This window comes from Amphiprion ocellaris, unplaced genomic scaffold (assembly GCF_022539595.1).
Source record: "Amphiprion ocellaris isolate individual 3 ecotype Okinawa unplaced genomic scaffold, ASM2253959v1 Aocel_unscaffolded182, whole genome shotgun sequence".
Classification (NCBI taxonomy): Eukaryota; Metazoa; Chordata; class Actinopteri; family Pomacentridae; genus Amphiprion; species Amphiprion ocellaris.
In genome coordinates this window covers 12,390-27,754 of record NW_026559347.1, presented here as the reverse complement: position 1 = coordinate 27,754, position 15,365 = coordinate 12,390, and the positions used below count along the sequence as shown (strand labels likewise).

The 15,365-nt window shown below is 41.8% G+C and overlaps 1 long non-coding RNA gene across 1 annotated transcript; it reads right to left on the bottom strand.

Moving 5' to 3' along the window:
* Positions 1-12,713: 12,713 nt before the first annotated feature.
* LOC129348423 (uncharacterized) lies at positions 12,714-13,884 on the bottom strand. Its single transcript, XR_008600957.1, has 2 exons — positions 13,658-13,884; positions 12,714-12,817 (listed from the first exon to the last, which is right to left on the bottom strand). It is a non-coding gene; the product is annotated as an uncharacterized LOC129348423 (long non-coding RNA).
* Positions 13,885-15,365: the final 1,481 nt, after the last annotated feature.

Below are 15,365 nucleotides of genomic sequence, written 5' to 3'. Positions count from 1 at the left end.
TTCTGTGATCACCTCGATTGTTTCTTTTGCTTGTTTTTGTTTTGTTTTTGTGTCCATCTCCATGTAAAACTTGTGCTTTGTGTGTGTTTCTAGATGGGAAGAAGAATACACGGCCAGGATGAACGTTTCTCCGTTTTTTAAGACGCGATGAAGCAAAAAGGTTTACGGTGCTCCGGTTCTAGGCATTCAGTTTTTCATGAGCAATATTCCAATTTCATGTCCAATATTTCATTATCATGTGTGGCATTTCTTCTAACTTTTCTATTTTACAGCATTGTTGGAGCTGTGTTTAATTTTCAGTCATGTCTCATTCTTGTAGCTTATTGCTTTTCTACTAGATATTTTGTTTTCTGAGCCATGTCTGCAAAATTAATAATGTTTTATCTTATCCTAACTTGTGAAAAACACAGACAGTATGTCGGTCTATAATTTTATTTAGCAGATGCTTTTATCCAAGACACATCTGAGAGTAGATCCAACACAAGCAATGATCTAATCAGGAGAAAAATTAACTTCATGTGTTTTTCAAGGGAGTTTCTGTGCCACAGTGCTGATGAGAGGATGAGCTGCAGCTGCGCTGGATGAGTTGAATGAGCTGTGGAGGTCCAGTTCGTTTGTCATCTCCCGCTTAAAAGGCCGGCAATGCGACTATGCCGATCATTCGCACTCTTCCTACGAAGCTGTGCGGATCATTCCTCCTGTCCAGTGTCTCCGGAGACCGAGCAGCTCGCATTTTCCCCAGCCGTCCTCCGACCAGATGGAGCCCTCCTTCTTCTTTTTCGTGTGGTGAGTTCTGCACATAGTTGGCATGTTTGTTAGTGTTTTTGTAACTAAAACCCTGCTCATCTACAGTCTGTCTGGTGTCTCTTTGAAAGAAGCTGGGGTTTTTTTGTTTTTTAAAAAAATTATTTTTTCGGCTTTATTTAGGCACAGTGAGCGAGAGACAGGAAACGGGGGAAAAGAGTTGGACAAGACATGCAGCAGAGTGCCGTGACCGGGTATCAAACCCGGGTCGCTGCGTCGGTGAACAACTCCCGTACATGGGTCGTACGCTTAACGCATTGAGCTGTACGGGAGCCGGGTAAGTAGCCGTTTTTGAGTCGATTTGTCAGCGTAGTTTATGAATAAAACAAAATGTGGATCGTTATGATCATGCTTCGACTGTCAAACACGTTTGGTAATTTAGCCCATGGCATTTCAACCTAAATAAATGCCTGATTGTCTGCGCCTGCCAGAAAATGTTCCCCCCCTCTATATTCCTCAGGTGATGTACTAACATCACGTGGTTTATTCTGCAGACATTTGTGATCATGCTTAGCAACACTTGTGAATTAGGACTAATTTCATTAATCTCAGCTAAAGTTATAGAGGGATACAAATTGTTTCAGCCTCATTCACTGGACCTGCCAATGTATCCCCCCGCTGCAATGACAAGTCCAGTGAATGAGGCTGAAATAATTTGTATCCCTCTACAACTTTAGCTGTGATTGATGAAATTAGTCCTAATTCACAGGCGTTGCTAAGCATGATCACAAATGTCTGCAGAATCAACCACGTGATGTTAGTACATCACCTGAGGAATATAGAGGGGGGCGGGGGGGGTACATTTTTTTTTTTTGGCAGGCAGACAATCAGGCATTTATTTAGGTTGAAATGTCATGTGCTAAATTGCCAAACATATTTGACAGACATTTTGTTTTATTCATAAGCTATGCCGATATGTAAATACAGAATTATAGCTCCACACTTCCGAATGCATGCACGGTGGGACTTTGATCGTTTGATGATGTTGGCATTTCCTTTTTTTCTTTTACATGTCGAGAGACCGAGATCTGCAGTGGACGATTAAAGACGACCTCGTTGACATCCATAGAAGTGAGTTACATACAGTCATGGAAGCGATTTCTGTTTTGTGTTGTGCGTGTCATGTTTGCACTTTTTTTGGGTCACTTGCATGTCTAATTCTTTGCTTTGACACACTCTGTCCTAGTGGTGATTTCTGTTTTCCATCTGGGTCACGTTTGGACTTTATCCTGGTCACTTGTCTGTCTAATTCATCTGTTTGACACAAATTGAAGACATGGGCCTTTGATCGTTTGCTGATGTTGCAGTTTTCTTTCTTTTTCATGGCGAGAGACCGACATCTGCATTGGACGACTAAAGACGACGTCGTCGACATCCATAGAGGTGAGTTACACACACTCATGTAGGCGATTTCTGTTGTCTGTGTCACATTTGGACTTTATCCTGGTCACTTTTTTTTTTTTTTTTTTTTGTCTAATTCATGGCTTTGACACATATTGAAGACATGGGACTTTGATCGTTTGCTGATGTTGCTATTTTCTTTCTTTTACATGCGGAGAGACTGAGATGTGCAGTGGATGATTAAAGACACCGTCGTTGCTATCCATAGAGGTGAGTCACACACATTGATGGAAGCGATGGCTGTTTTGTGTCGTCTGTGTCATGTTTGCACTTTGTTCGGGTTCTTTGCATGTCTAACTCTTTGCTTTGACACACTCTGTCCTTGAGGCTGTTGGCTGTTTTCCATCTGGGTCACGTTTGGACTTAATCCTGGTCACTTGTCTGCGTCATTCATGGCTTTGACATAAATAGAAGACATGGGACTTTGATTGTTTGCTGATGTTGCCATTTTCTTTGTTTGTTTTACATGCTGAGAGACCGAGATGTGCAGTGGACGATTAAAGAGGACGTTGACATCCATAGAGGTGAGTCATACACATTGACGGAAGCGATGGCTGTTTTGTGTCATCTGTGTCATGTTTGCACTTTGTTCGGGTTCTTTGCATGTCTAACTCTTTGCTTTGACACACTCTGTCCTTGAGGTGTTGGCTGTTTTCCATCTGGGTCACGTTTGGACTTAATCCTGGTCACTTGTCTGCGTCATTCATGGCTTTGACATAAATAGAAGACATGGGACTTTGATTGTTTGCTGATGTTGCCATTTTCTTTGTTTGTTTTACATGCTGAGAGACCGAGATGTGCAGTGGACGATTAAAGAGGACATTGACATCCATAGAGGTGAGTCATACACATTGACGGAAGCGATGGCTGTTTTGTGTCGTCTGTGTCATGTTTGCACTTTGTTCGGGTTCTTTGCATGTCTAACTCTTTGCTTTGACACACTCTGTCCTTGAGGTGTTGGCTGTTTTCCATCTGGGTCACGTTTGGACTTAATCCTGGTCACTTGTCTGGTCATTCATGGCTTTGACATAAATAGAAGACATGGGACTTTGATTGTTTGCTGATGTTGCCATTTTCTTTGTTTGTTTTACATGCTGAGAGACCGAGATGTGCAGTGGACGATTAAAGAGGACGTTGACATCCATAGAGGTGAGTCATACACATTGACGGAAGCGATGGCTGTTTTGTGTCATTTGTGTCATGTTTGCACTTTGTTCGGGTTCTTTGCATGTCTAACTCTTTGCTTTGACACACTCTGTCCTTGAGGTGTTGGCTGTTTTCCATCTGGGTCACGTTTGGACTTAATCCTGGTCACTTGTCTGCGTCATTCATGGCTTTGACATAAATAGAAGACATGGGACTTTGATTGTTTGCTGATGTTGCCATTTTCTTTGTTTGTTTTACATGCTGAGAGACCGAGATGTGCAGTGGATGATTAAAGAGGACGTTGACATCCATAGTGGTGAGTCACACACATTGACGGAAGCGATGGCCGTTTTGTGTCGTCTGTGTCATGTTTGCACTTTGTTCGGGTTCTTTGCATGTCTAACTCTTTGCTTTGACACACTCTGTCCTTGAGGTGTTGGCTGTTTTCCATCTGGGTCACGTTTGGACTTAATCCTGGTCACTTGTCTGCGTCATTCATGGCTTTGACATAAATAGAAGACATGGGACTTTGATTGTTTGCTGATGTTGCCATTTTCTTTGTTTGTTTTACATGCTGAGAGACCGAGATGTGCAGTGGACGATTAAAGAGGACATTGACATCCATAGAGGTGAGTCATACACATTGACGGAAGCGATGGCTGTTTTGTGTCATCTGTGTCATGTTTGCACTTTGTTCGGGTTCTTTGCATGTCTAACTCTTTGCTTTGACACACTCTGTCCTTGAGGTGTTGGCTGTTTTCCATCTGGGTCACGTTTGGACTTAATCCTGGTCACTTGTCTGCGTCATTCATGGCTTTGACATAAATAGAAGACATGGGACTTTGATTGTTTGCTGATGTTGCCATTTTCTTTGTTTGTTTTACATGCTGAGAGACCGAGATGTGCAGTGGACGATTAAAGAGGACGTTGACATCCATAGAGGTGAGTCATACACATTGACGGAAGCGATGGCTGTTTTGTGTCGTCTGTGTCATGTTTGCACTTTGTTCGGGTTCTTTGCATGTCTAACTCTTTGCTTTGACACACTCTGTCCTTGAGGTGTTGGCTGTTTTCCATCTGGGTCACGTTTGGACTTAATCCTGGTCACTTGTCTGCGTCATTCATGGCTTTGACATAAATAGAAGACATGGGACTTTGATTGTTTGCTGATGTTGCCATTTTCTTTGTTTGTTTTACATGCTGAGAGACCGAGATGTGCAGTGGACGATTAAAGAGGACATTGACATCCATAGAGGTGAGTCATACACATTGACGGAAGCGATGGCTGTTTTGTGTCGTTTGTGTCATGTTTGCACTTTGTTCGGGTTCTTTGCATGTCTAACTCTTTGCTTTGACACACTCTGTCCTTGAGGTGTTGGCTGTTTTCCATCTGGGTCACGTTTGGACTTAATCCTGGTCACTTGTCTGCGTCATTCATGGCTTTGACATAAATAGAAGACATGGGACTTTGATTGTTTGCTGATGTTGCCATTTTCTTTGTTTGTTTTACATGCTGAGAGACCGAGATGTGCAGTGGACGATTAAAGAGGACATTGACATCCATAGAGGTGAGTCATACACATTGACGGAAGCGATGGCTGTTTTGTGTCGTTTGTGTCATGTTTGCAATTTGTTCGGGTTCTTTGCATGTCTAACTCTTTGCTTTGACACACTCTGTCCTTGAGGTGTTGGCTGTTTTCCATCTGGGTCACGTTTGGACTTAATCCTGGTCACTTGTCTGCGTCATTCATGGCTTTGACATAAATAGAAGACATGGGACTTTGATTGTTTGCTGATGTTGCCATTTTCTTTGTTTGTTTTACATGCTGAGAGACTGAGATGTGCAGTGGACGATTAAAGAGGACATTGACATCCATAGAGGTGAGTCATACACATTGACGGAAGCGATGGCTGTTTTGTGTCGTCTGTGTCATGTTTGCACTTTGTTCGGGTTCTTTGCATGTCTAACTCTTTGCTTTGACACACTCTGTCCTTGAGGTGTTGGCTGTTTTCCATCTGGGTCACGTTTGGACTTAATCCTGGTCACTTGTCTGCGTCATTCATGGCTTTGACATAAATAGAAGACATGGGACTTTGATTGTTTGCTGATGTTGCCATTTTCTTTGTTTTACATGCTGAGAGACCGAGATGTGCAGTGGACGATTAAAGAGGACAGTTGACATCCATAGAGGTGAGTCATACACATTGACGGAAGCGATGGCTGTTTTGTGTCATTTGTGTCATGTTTGCACTTTGTTCGGGTTCTTTGCATGTCTAACTCTTTGCTTTGACACACTCTGTCCTTGAGGTGTTGGCTGTTTTCCATCTGGGTCACGTTTGGACTTAATCCTGGTCACTTGTCTGCGTCATTCATGGCTTTGACATAAATAGAAGACATGGGACTTTGATTGTTTGCTGATGTTGCCATTTTCTTTGTTTGTTTTACATGCTGAGAGACCGAGATGTGCAGTGGACGATTAAAGAGGACATTGACATCCATAGAGGTGAGTCATACACATTGACGGAAGCGATGGCCGTTTTGTGTCATCTGTGTCATGTTTGCACTTTGTTCGGGTTCTTTGCATGTCTAACTCTTTGCTTTGACACTCTGTCCTTGATGTGTTGGCTGTTTTCCATCTGGGTCACGTTTGGACTTAATCCTGGTCACTTGTCTGCGTCATTCATGGCTTTGACATAAATAGAAGATATGGGACTTTGATTGTTTGCTGATGTTGCCATTTTCTTTGTTTGTTTTACATGCTGAGAGACTGAGATGTGCAGTGGACGATTAAAGAGGATGTTGACATCCATAGAGGTGAGTCATACACATTGACGGAAGCGATGGCTATTTTGTGTCGTTTGTGTCATGTTTGCACTTTGTTCGGGTTCTTTGCATGTCTAACTCTTTGCTTTGACACACTCTGTCCTTGAGGTGTTGGCTGTTTTCCATCTGGGTCACGTTTGGATTTAATCCTGGTCACTTGTCTGCGTCATTCATGGTTTTGACATAAATAGAAGACATGGGACTTTGATTGTTTGCTGATGTTGCCATTTTATTTGTTTGTTTTACATGCTGAGAGACTGAGATGTGCAGTGGATGATTAAAGAGGATGTTGACATCCATAGAGGTGAGTTAAACACACTCATGGAGGAGATGGTTGTTGTATTTCTGCTTCATGTTTGCACTGTTTTCCGGTGACTTGCATTTCTGCTTCAGTGCTTTCCAGTTTGCTTTTTTTTCACCCTTTGGTATTTTCACACTTTGTTTTTTTTTCTCACACTTTGTTCTTTTGTCACACGTTGCTGTTTTCACACTTTGCTGTTTTCTCACACTTAGCTATTTTCACACTTTGTTCTTTTTCATACTTTGTTCTTTTTCCTGTTTTGTCTTCCTTTGCGATTTTCACACTTTGCTGTTTTTCACACTTTGCTATTTTCAGTTTGTTCTTTTGTTACACTTTGGTATTTTCACACTTTGCTCTTTTGTCACACTTTGCTGTTTTCTCACACTTTGTTGTTTTTCCTCACACTGTGTTGTTTTTCCTCACACTGTGTTGTTTTTCCTGTTTTCTTACACTGTTCTTTTTCCTCTTTCGTTACACTTTGTTCTTTTTCTACACTTTGTTCTTTTTACTCTTTCCTCACACTTTGTTCTTTTTCCTCTTTTCTCACACTTTGTTCTTTTTCCTCTTTCCTCACACTTTGTTCTTTTTCCTTTTCCTCTTACACTTTGCTCTTTTCTCACACTTTGCTATTTTCTCACGCTTTGCTATTTTCTGAGTCTTGGCTATTTTCACACTGTTCTTTTTCCTCTTTTCTCACACTTTGTTCTTTTTCCTCTTTCCTCACACTTTGTTCTTTTTCCTCTTTTCTCACACTTTGTTCTTTTTCCTCTTTCTTCACACTTTGTTCTTTTTCCTTTTTCTTTTACAGTTTGTTCTTTTCTCACGCTTTGCTATTTTCTGAGTCTTGGCTATTTTCACACTTTGTTCTTTTTCCTCTTTCCTCACACTTTGTTCTTTTTCCTCTTTCCTCACACTTTGTTCTTTTTCCTCTTTCCTCACACTTTGTTCTTTTTCCTCTTTTCTCACACTTTGTTCTTTTTCCTCTTTCCTCACACTTTGTTCTTTTTCCTCTTTTCTCACACTTTGTTCTTTTTCCTCTTTCTTCACACTTTGTTCTTTTTCCTTTTTCTTTTACAGTTTGTTCTTTTCTCACGCTTTGCTATTTTCTGAGTCTTGGCTATTTTCACACTTTGTTCTTTTTCCTCTTTCCTCACACTTTGTTCTTTTTCCTCTTTCCTCACACTTTGTTCTTTTTCCTCTTTCCTCACACTTTGTTCTTTTTCCTCTTTTCTCACACTTTGTTCTTTTTCCTCTTTCCTCACACTTTGTTCTTTTTCCTCTTTTCTCACACTTTGTTCTTTTTCCTCTTTCTTCACACTTTGTTCTTTTTCCTTTTTCTTTTACAGTTTGTTCTTTTCTCACGCTTTGCTATTTTCTGAGTCTTGGCTATTTTCACACTTTGTTCTTTTCCTCTTTCCTCACACTTTGTTCTTTTTCCTCTTTCCTCACACTTTGTTCTTTTTCCTCTTTCCTCACACTTTGTTCTTTTTCCTCTTTTCTCACACTTTGTTCTTTTTCCTCTTTCCTCACACTTTGTTCTTTTTCCTCTTTTCTCACACTTTGTTCTTTTTCCTCTTTCTTCACACTTTGTTCTTTTTCCTTTTTCTTTTACAGTTTGTTCTTTTCTCACGCTTTGCTATTTTCTGAGTCTTGGCTATTTTCACACTTTGTTCTTTTTCCTCTTTCCTCACACTTAGTCTTTTTTCCTCTATCCCCTTTCTCTCACACTTAGTCTTTTTTCCTCTATCCCCTTTCCTCTCACACTTAGTCTTTTTTCCTCTATCCCCTTTCTCTCACACTTAGTCTTTTTTCCTCTATCCCCTTTCTCTCACACTAGTCTTTTTTCCTCTATCCCCTTTCTCTCACACTTAGTCTTTTTTCCTCTATCCCCTTTCTCTCACACTTAGTCTTTTTTCCTCTATCCCCTTTCCTCTCACACTTAGTCTTTTTTCCTCTATCCCCTTTCTCTCACACTTAGTCTTTTTTCCTCTATCCCCTTTCTCTCACACTTAGTCTTTTTCCTCTATCCCCTTTCTCTCACACTTAGTCTTTTTTCCTCTATCCCCTTTCCTCTCACACTTAGTCTTTTTTCCTCTATCCCCTTTCCTCTCACACTTAGTCTTTTTTCCTCTATCCCCTTTCTCTCACACTTAGTCTTTTTTCCTCTATCCCCTTTCTCTCACACTTAGTCTTTTTTCCTCTATCCCCTTTCTCTCACACTTAGTCTTTTTTCTTCTATCCCCTTTCTCTCACACTTAGTCTTTTTCCTCTATCCCCTTTCTCTCACAGTCTTTTTTCCTCTATCCCCTTTCTCTCACACTTAGTCTTTTTTCCTCTATCCCCTTTCTCTCACACTTAGTCTTTTTTCCTCTATCCCCTTTCTCTCACACTTAGTCTTTTTCCTCTATCCCCTTTCTCTCACACTTAGTCTTTTTTCCCCTATCCCCTTTCCTCTCACACTTAGTCTTTTTTCCCCTAGCCCCTTTCCTCTCACACTTAGTCTTTTTTCCTCTAGCCCCTTTCCTCTCACACTTAGTCTTTTTTCTCTATCCCCTTTCCTCTCACACTTAGTCTTTTTTCCTCTATCCCCTTTCTCTCACACTTAGTCTTTTTTCCTCTATCCCCTTTCTCTCACACTTAGTCTTTTTTCCTCTATCCCCTTTCTCTCACACTTAGTCTTTTTTCCTCTATCCCCTTTCTCTCACACTTAGTCTTTTTTCCTCTATCCCCTTTCTCTCACACTTAGTCTTTTTTCCTCTATCCCCTTTCTCTCACACTTAGTCTTTTTTCCTCTATCCCCTTTCTCTCACACTTAGTCTTTTTTCCTCTATCCCCTTTCTCTCACACTTAGTCTTTTTTCCTCTATCCCCTTTCTCTCACACTTAGTCTTTTTTCCTCTATCCCCTTTCTCTCACACTTAGTCTTTTTTCCTCTATCCCCTTTCTCTCACACTTAGTCTTTTTTCCTCTATCCCCTTTCTCTCACACTTAGTCTTTTTTCCTCTATCCCCTTTCTCTCACACTTAGTCTTTTTTCCTCTATCCCCTTTCTCTCACACTTAGTCTTTTTTCCTCTATCCCCTTTCTCTCACACTTAGTCTTTTTTCCTCTATCCCCTTTCTCTCACACTTAGTCTTTTTTCCTCTATCCCCTTTCTCTCACACTTAGTCTTTTTTCCTCTATCCCCTTTCTCTCACACTTAGTCTTTTTTCCTCTATCCCCTTTCTCTCACACTTAGTCTTTTTTCCTCTATCCCCTTTCCTCTCACACTTAGTCTTTTTTCCTCTATCCCCTTTCTCTCACACTTAGTCTTTTTTCCTCTATCCCCTTTCTCTCACACTTAGTCTTTTTTCCTCTATCCCCTTTCTCTCACACTTAGTCTTTTTTCCTCTATCCCCTTTCCTCTCACACTTAGTCTTTTTTCTCTATCCCCTTTCCTCTCACACTTAGTCTTTTTTCCTCTATCCCCTTTCTCTCACACTTAGTCTTTTTTCCTCTATCCCCTTTCTCTCACACTTAGTCTTTTTTCCTCTATCCCCTTTCTCTCACACTTAGTCTTTTTTCCTCTATCCCCTTTCTCTCACACTTAGTCTTTTTTCCTCTATCCCCTTTCTCTCACTAGTCTTTTTTCCTCTATCCCCTTTCTCTCACACTTAGTCTTTTTTCCTCTATCCCCTTTCTCTCACACTTAGTCTTTTTTCCTCTATCCCCTTTCTCTCACACTTAGTCTTTTTCCTCTATCCCCTTTCTCTCACACTTAGTCTTTTTTCCCTCTAGCCCCTTTCCTCTCACACTTAGTCTTTTTTCCCCTAGCCCCTTTCCTCTCACACTTAGTCTTTTTTCCCCTAGCCCCTTTCCTCTCACACTTAGTCTTTTTTCCTCTATCCCCTTTCCTCTCACACTTAGTCTTTTTTCCTCTATCCCCTTTCCTCTCACACTTAGTCTTTTTTCCTCTATCCCCTTTCTCTCACACTTAGTCTTTTTTCCTCTATCCCCTTTCTCTCACACTTAGTCTTTTTTCCTCTATCCCCTTTCTCTCACACTTAGTCTTTTTTCCTCTATCCCCTTTCTCTCACACTTAGTCTTTTTTCCTCTATCCCCTTTCTCTCACACTTAGTCTTTTTTCCTCTATCCCCTTTCTCTCACACTTAGTCTTTTTTCCTCTATCCCCTTTCTCTCACACTTAGTCTTTTTTCCTCTATCCCCTTTCTCTCACACTTAGTCTTTTTCCTCTATCCCCTTTCTCTCACACTTAGTCTTTTTTCCTCTATCCCCTTTCTCTCACACTTAGTCTTTTTTCCTCTATCCCCTTTCTCTCACACTTAGTCTTTTTTCCTCTATCCCCTTTCTCTCACACTTAGTCTTTTTTCCTCTATCCCCTTTCTCTCACACTTAGTCTTTTTTCCTCTATCCCCTTTCTCTCACACTTAGTCTTTTTTCCTCTATCCCCTTTCTCTCACACTTAGTCTTTTTTCCTCTATCCCCTTTCTCTCACACTTAGTCTTTTTTCCTCTATCCCCCTTTCTCTCACACTTAGTCTTTTTTCCTCTATCCCCTTTCTCTCACACTTAGTCTTTTTTCCTCTATCCCCTTTCTCTCACACTTAGTCTTTTTTACTCTATCCCCTTTCTCTCACACTTAGTCTTTTTTCCTCTATCCCCTTTCTCTCACACTTAGTCTTTTTTCCTCTATCCCCTTTCTCTCACACTTAGTCTTTTTTCCTCTATCCCCTTTCTCTCACACTTAGTCTTTTTTCCTCTATCCCCTTTCTCTCACACTTAGTCTTTTTTCCTCTATCCCCTTTCTCTCACACTTAGTCTTTTTTCCTCTATCCCCTTTCTCTCACACTTAGTCTTTTTTCCTCTATCCCCTTTCTCTCACACTTAGTCTTTTTTCCTCTATCCCCTTTCTCTCACACTTAGTCTTTTTTCCTCTATCCCCTTTCTCTCACACTTAGTCTTTTTTCCTCTATCCCCTTTCTCTCACACTTAGTCTTTTTCCTCTATCCCCTTTCTCTCACACTTAGTCTTTTTTCCTCTATCCCCTTTCTCTCACACTTAGTCTTTTTTCCTCTATCCCCTTTCTCTCACACTTAGTCTTTTTTCCTCTATCCCCTTTCTCTCACACTTAGTCTTTTTTCCTCTATCCCCTTTCTCTCACACTTAGTCTTTTTTCCTCTATCCCCTTTCTCTCACACTTAGTCTTTTTTCCTCTATCCCCTTTCTCTCACACTTAGTCTTTTTTCCTCTATCCCCTTTCTCTCACACTTAGTCTTTTTTCCTCTATCCCCTTTCTCTCACACTTAGTCTTTTTTCCTCTATCCCCTTTCTCTCACACTTAGTCTTTTTTCCTCTATCCCCTTTCTCTCACACTTAGTCTTTTTTACTCTATCCCCTTTCTCTCACACTTAGTCTTTTTTCCTCTATCCCCTTTCTCTCACACTTAGTCTTTTTTCCTCTATCCCCTTTCTCTCACACTTAGTCTTTTTTCCTCTATCCCCTTTCTCTCACACTTAGTCTTTTTTCCTCTATCCCCTTTCTCTCACACTTAGTCTTTTTTCCTCTATCCCCTTTCTCTCACACTTAGTCTTTTTTCCTCTATCCCCTTTCTCTCACACTTAGTCTTTTTTCCTCTATCCCCTTTCTCTCACACTTAGTCTTTTTTCCTCTATCCCCTTTCTCTCACACTTAGTCTTTTTTCCTCTATCCCCTTTCTCTCACACTTAGTCTTTTTTCCTCTATCCCCTTTCTCTCACACTTAGTCTTTTTTCCTCTATCCCCTTTCTCTCACACTTAGTCTTTTTTCCTCTATCCCCTTTCTCTCACACTTAGTCTTTTTTCCTCTATCCCCTTTCTCTCACACTTAGTCTTTTTTCCTCTATCCCCTTTCTCTCACACTTAGTCTTTTTTCCTCTATCCCCTTTCTCTCACACTTAGTCTTTTTTCCTCTATCCCCTTTCTCTCACACTTAGTCTTTTTTCCTCTATCCCCTTTCTCTCACACTTTGTCTTTTTTACTCTATCACCTTTCACACTCAGTTTTTCTCTCCCCGGTCCGTGTGACACTTTAAAAAAAAAAAAAAAAAAAAAAAAAATATATATATATATATATATATATATATATATATATATATATATATATATATATATATATATATATATATATATATATATATATATATATATATATATAAGTATTACATAGCATTACATAGACAAAAAATACAATGAATAGCCATACTAGGGTTGTCAGCATTTGCTTTTATTTCTACCAAGAAGAAGAGTGGGGCATCCATCTTGCTGTCTTTGTCCACGCACTGTCTGTCTCTGTCAACCTGTCACCTCCTGAAATAAAGAAACATGATCAAAAACCTGTGTCTTCAATGTGTGGCAAAGCAATCAATCAAACATACAAGTCACTGAAATAAAGTGACACACAAAACACCCATCACCTACACAACAACACCGTGCATGTCTAAGGGTGCTTTCACACCTGTTAGTCCGCTAGAATGGTTCGTTTGGACCCAAAAGTTGTTACAATGTTGCTATTTTCAACTGGTTCTGTTCGCATTCACACCAGTGTTTTCGCAGTTGAACCTACTCCAATTAATGCTATATCTCCCCCCAGTCGTTTGGCGGCGCTGTTTACAAAACAAGGTGTTTACGATGACGTAGGTGTATGCTAATTTGCGCAGCATGTGAAGAGGGAAAAATCCCGGAAGAAAAGAACAGGCTGTGTTTATTTCATGGACGGCGGTTTATTCGTAAACAATGAACTACGCTCTCCTGTTCGTTCTTGTTGCCAGATATTCGTGTTATTGCTTTATGCGATCAAACTCGTGTGGAGAAAGTGGTTTAGCTAGCGCAAGTTTTTTTGCGCCTCCCAAAATTCCATGTGCAGGTTGCTACGGAAGCTCCCGTAGACCAAAAAGTCTGCTGCGCCATCAAGCCGTTCCGAATGGAGACAGGTTTGTGTTCTCACCAGGAGCGAACCGAACTGGAGTTCACATAGAAGCGGCCAGAGACCACCTCCCGAAACTGGTCTTGGTGTGGTTCATTAGTCCAAACCAAAAAAATCTGGTCTGCTTTCACATCAGCCCAAACGTACCGTACTTGCAGGTGTTCCGGACTCCAGTCCGCTTTAAGCGGACTAAAACACATAGTTGTGAAAGCACCCTAACTCACCTCCCCCCTCTGTACGTCCACCGCTGTGTCTCCCAGCATCTGAAAGACAGAAGCACAAGTGAGCAAAGCAGCAAAGTCTACTGTCTGCAACATGCATGTGTCTAACTCACCTGTGCAGGTCCACTGCTCGTCTCCCAGCATCTGAAACAGAGAAGCACAAGTGAGCAAAGCAGCAAAGTCTACTGTCTGCAACATGCATGTGTCTAACTCACCTGTGCAGGTCCACCGCTCCGTCCCACAGCATCTGAAACAGAGAAGCACAAGTGAGCAAAGCAGCAAAGTCTACTGTCTGCAACATGCATGTGTCTAACTCACCTGTGCAGGTCCACCGCTCCGTCCCACAGCATCTGAAAGACAGAAGCACAAGTGAGCAAAGCAGCAAAGTCTACTGTCTGCAACATGCATGTGTCTAACTCACCTGTGCAGGTCCACCGATGTGTCTCCCAGCATCTGAAACAGAGACGCACAAGTGAGCAAAGCAGCAAAGTCTACTGTCTGCAACATGCATGTGTCTAACTCACCTGTGCAGGTCCACCGCTCCGTCCCACAGCATCTGAAAGAGAGACGCACAAGTGAGCAAAGCAGCAAAGTCTACTGTCTGCAACATGCATGTGTCTAACTCACCTGTGCAGGTCCACCGCTGTGTCTCCCAGCATCTGAAACAGAGAAGCACAAGTGAGCAAAGCAGCAAAGTCTACTGTCTGCAACATGCATGTGTCTAACTCACCCTGTGCAGGTCCACCGCTCCGTCCCACAGCATCTGAAAGACAGAAGCACAAGTGAGCAAAGCAGCAAAGTCTACTGTCTGCAACATGCATGTGTCTAACTCACCTGTGCAGGTCCACCGCTGTGTCTCCCCGCATCTGAAACAGAGAAGCACAAGTGAGCAAAGCAGCAAAGTCTACTGTCTGCAACATGCATGTGTCTAACTCACCTGTGCAGGTCCACCGCTCCGTCCCACAGCATCTGAAACAGAGAAGCACAAGTGAGCAAAGCAGCAAAGTCTACTGTCTGCAACATGCATGTGTCTAACTCACCTGTGCAGGTCCACCGCTCCGTCCCACAGCATCTGAAACAGAGAAGCACAAGTGAGCAAAGCAGCAAAGTCTACTGTCTGCAACATGCATGTGTCTAACTCACCTGTGGATCTCCACCGCTGTGTCTCCCAGCATCTGAAACAGAGAAGCACAATCAATCAATCTTTATTGGTCATTGCACATTTTCATATACAACGAAATTTCATTTGAGCTGCCCTGCCAATGACAGCTCCGGCTGCTGCGCAGTGCTGCGCGCACCTTTCTTGAAGAAAAAAAGAAAAAGGACATGTTGGGATCTGGGTAGGGATAGCAGAGGGTAAAAGAAAAAAAAAGGCTCGTTGTACCAAATGAAACCTCCAATGTTGGGAAATTCAATTTGAGAAGGAACCTAAAAAAAACCAAACCCGCAAACAGGCAAAGCATGACGTTAGACAAGGATAGTTGGGATAAGGATGTGGGGTGTGGAGGGGGGAGCACCGCACAGTTAGCCGGTTCCTGTGCAGGTGCACGGATTCCTGGCTCCTGTGTATAGTGAGGGAAGCTTGTGGAGGCGGGGGGGAGGGGGATATGGGAATGTGTGTGCGAATGTTTAGCTCAGTCCTCAGTTCATGAGTCCGATGTGTGTGTATGTGTGTAGCCCATCTTCCTCCGTCTCAGACCTCCGGTGTCTC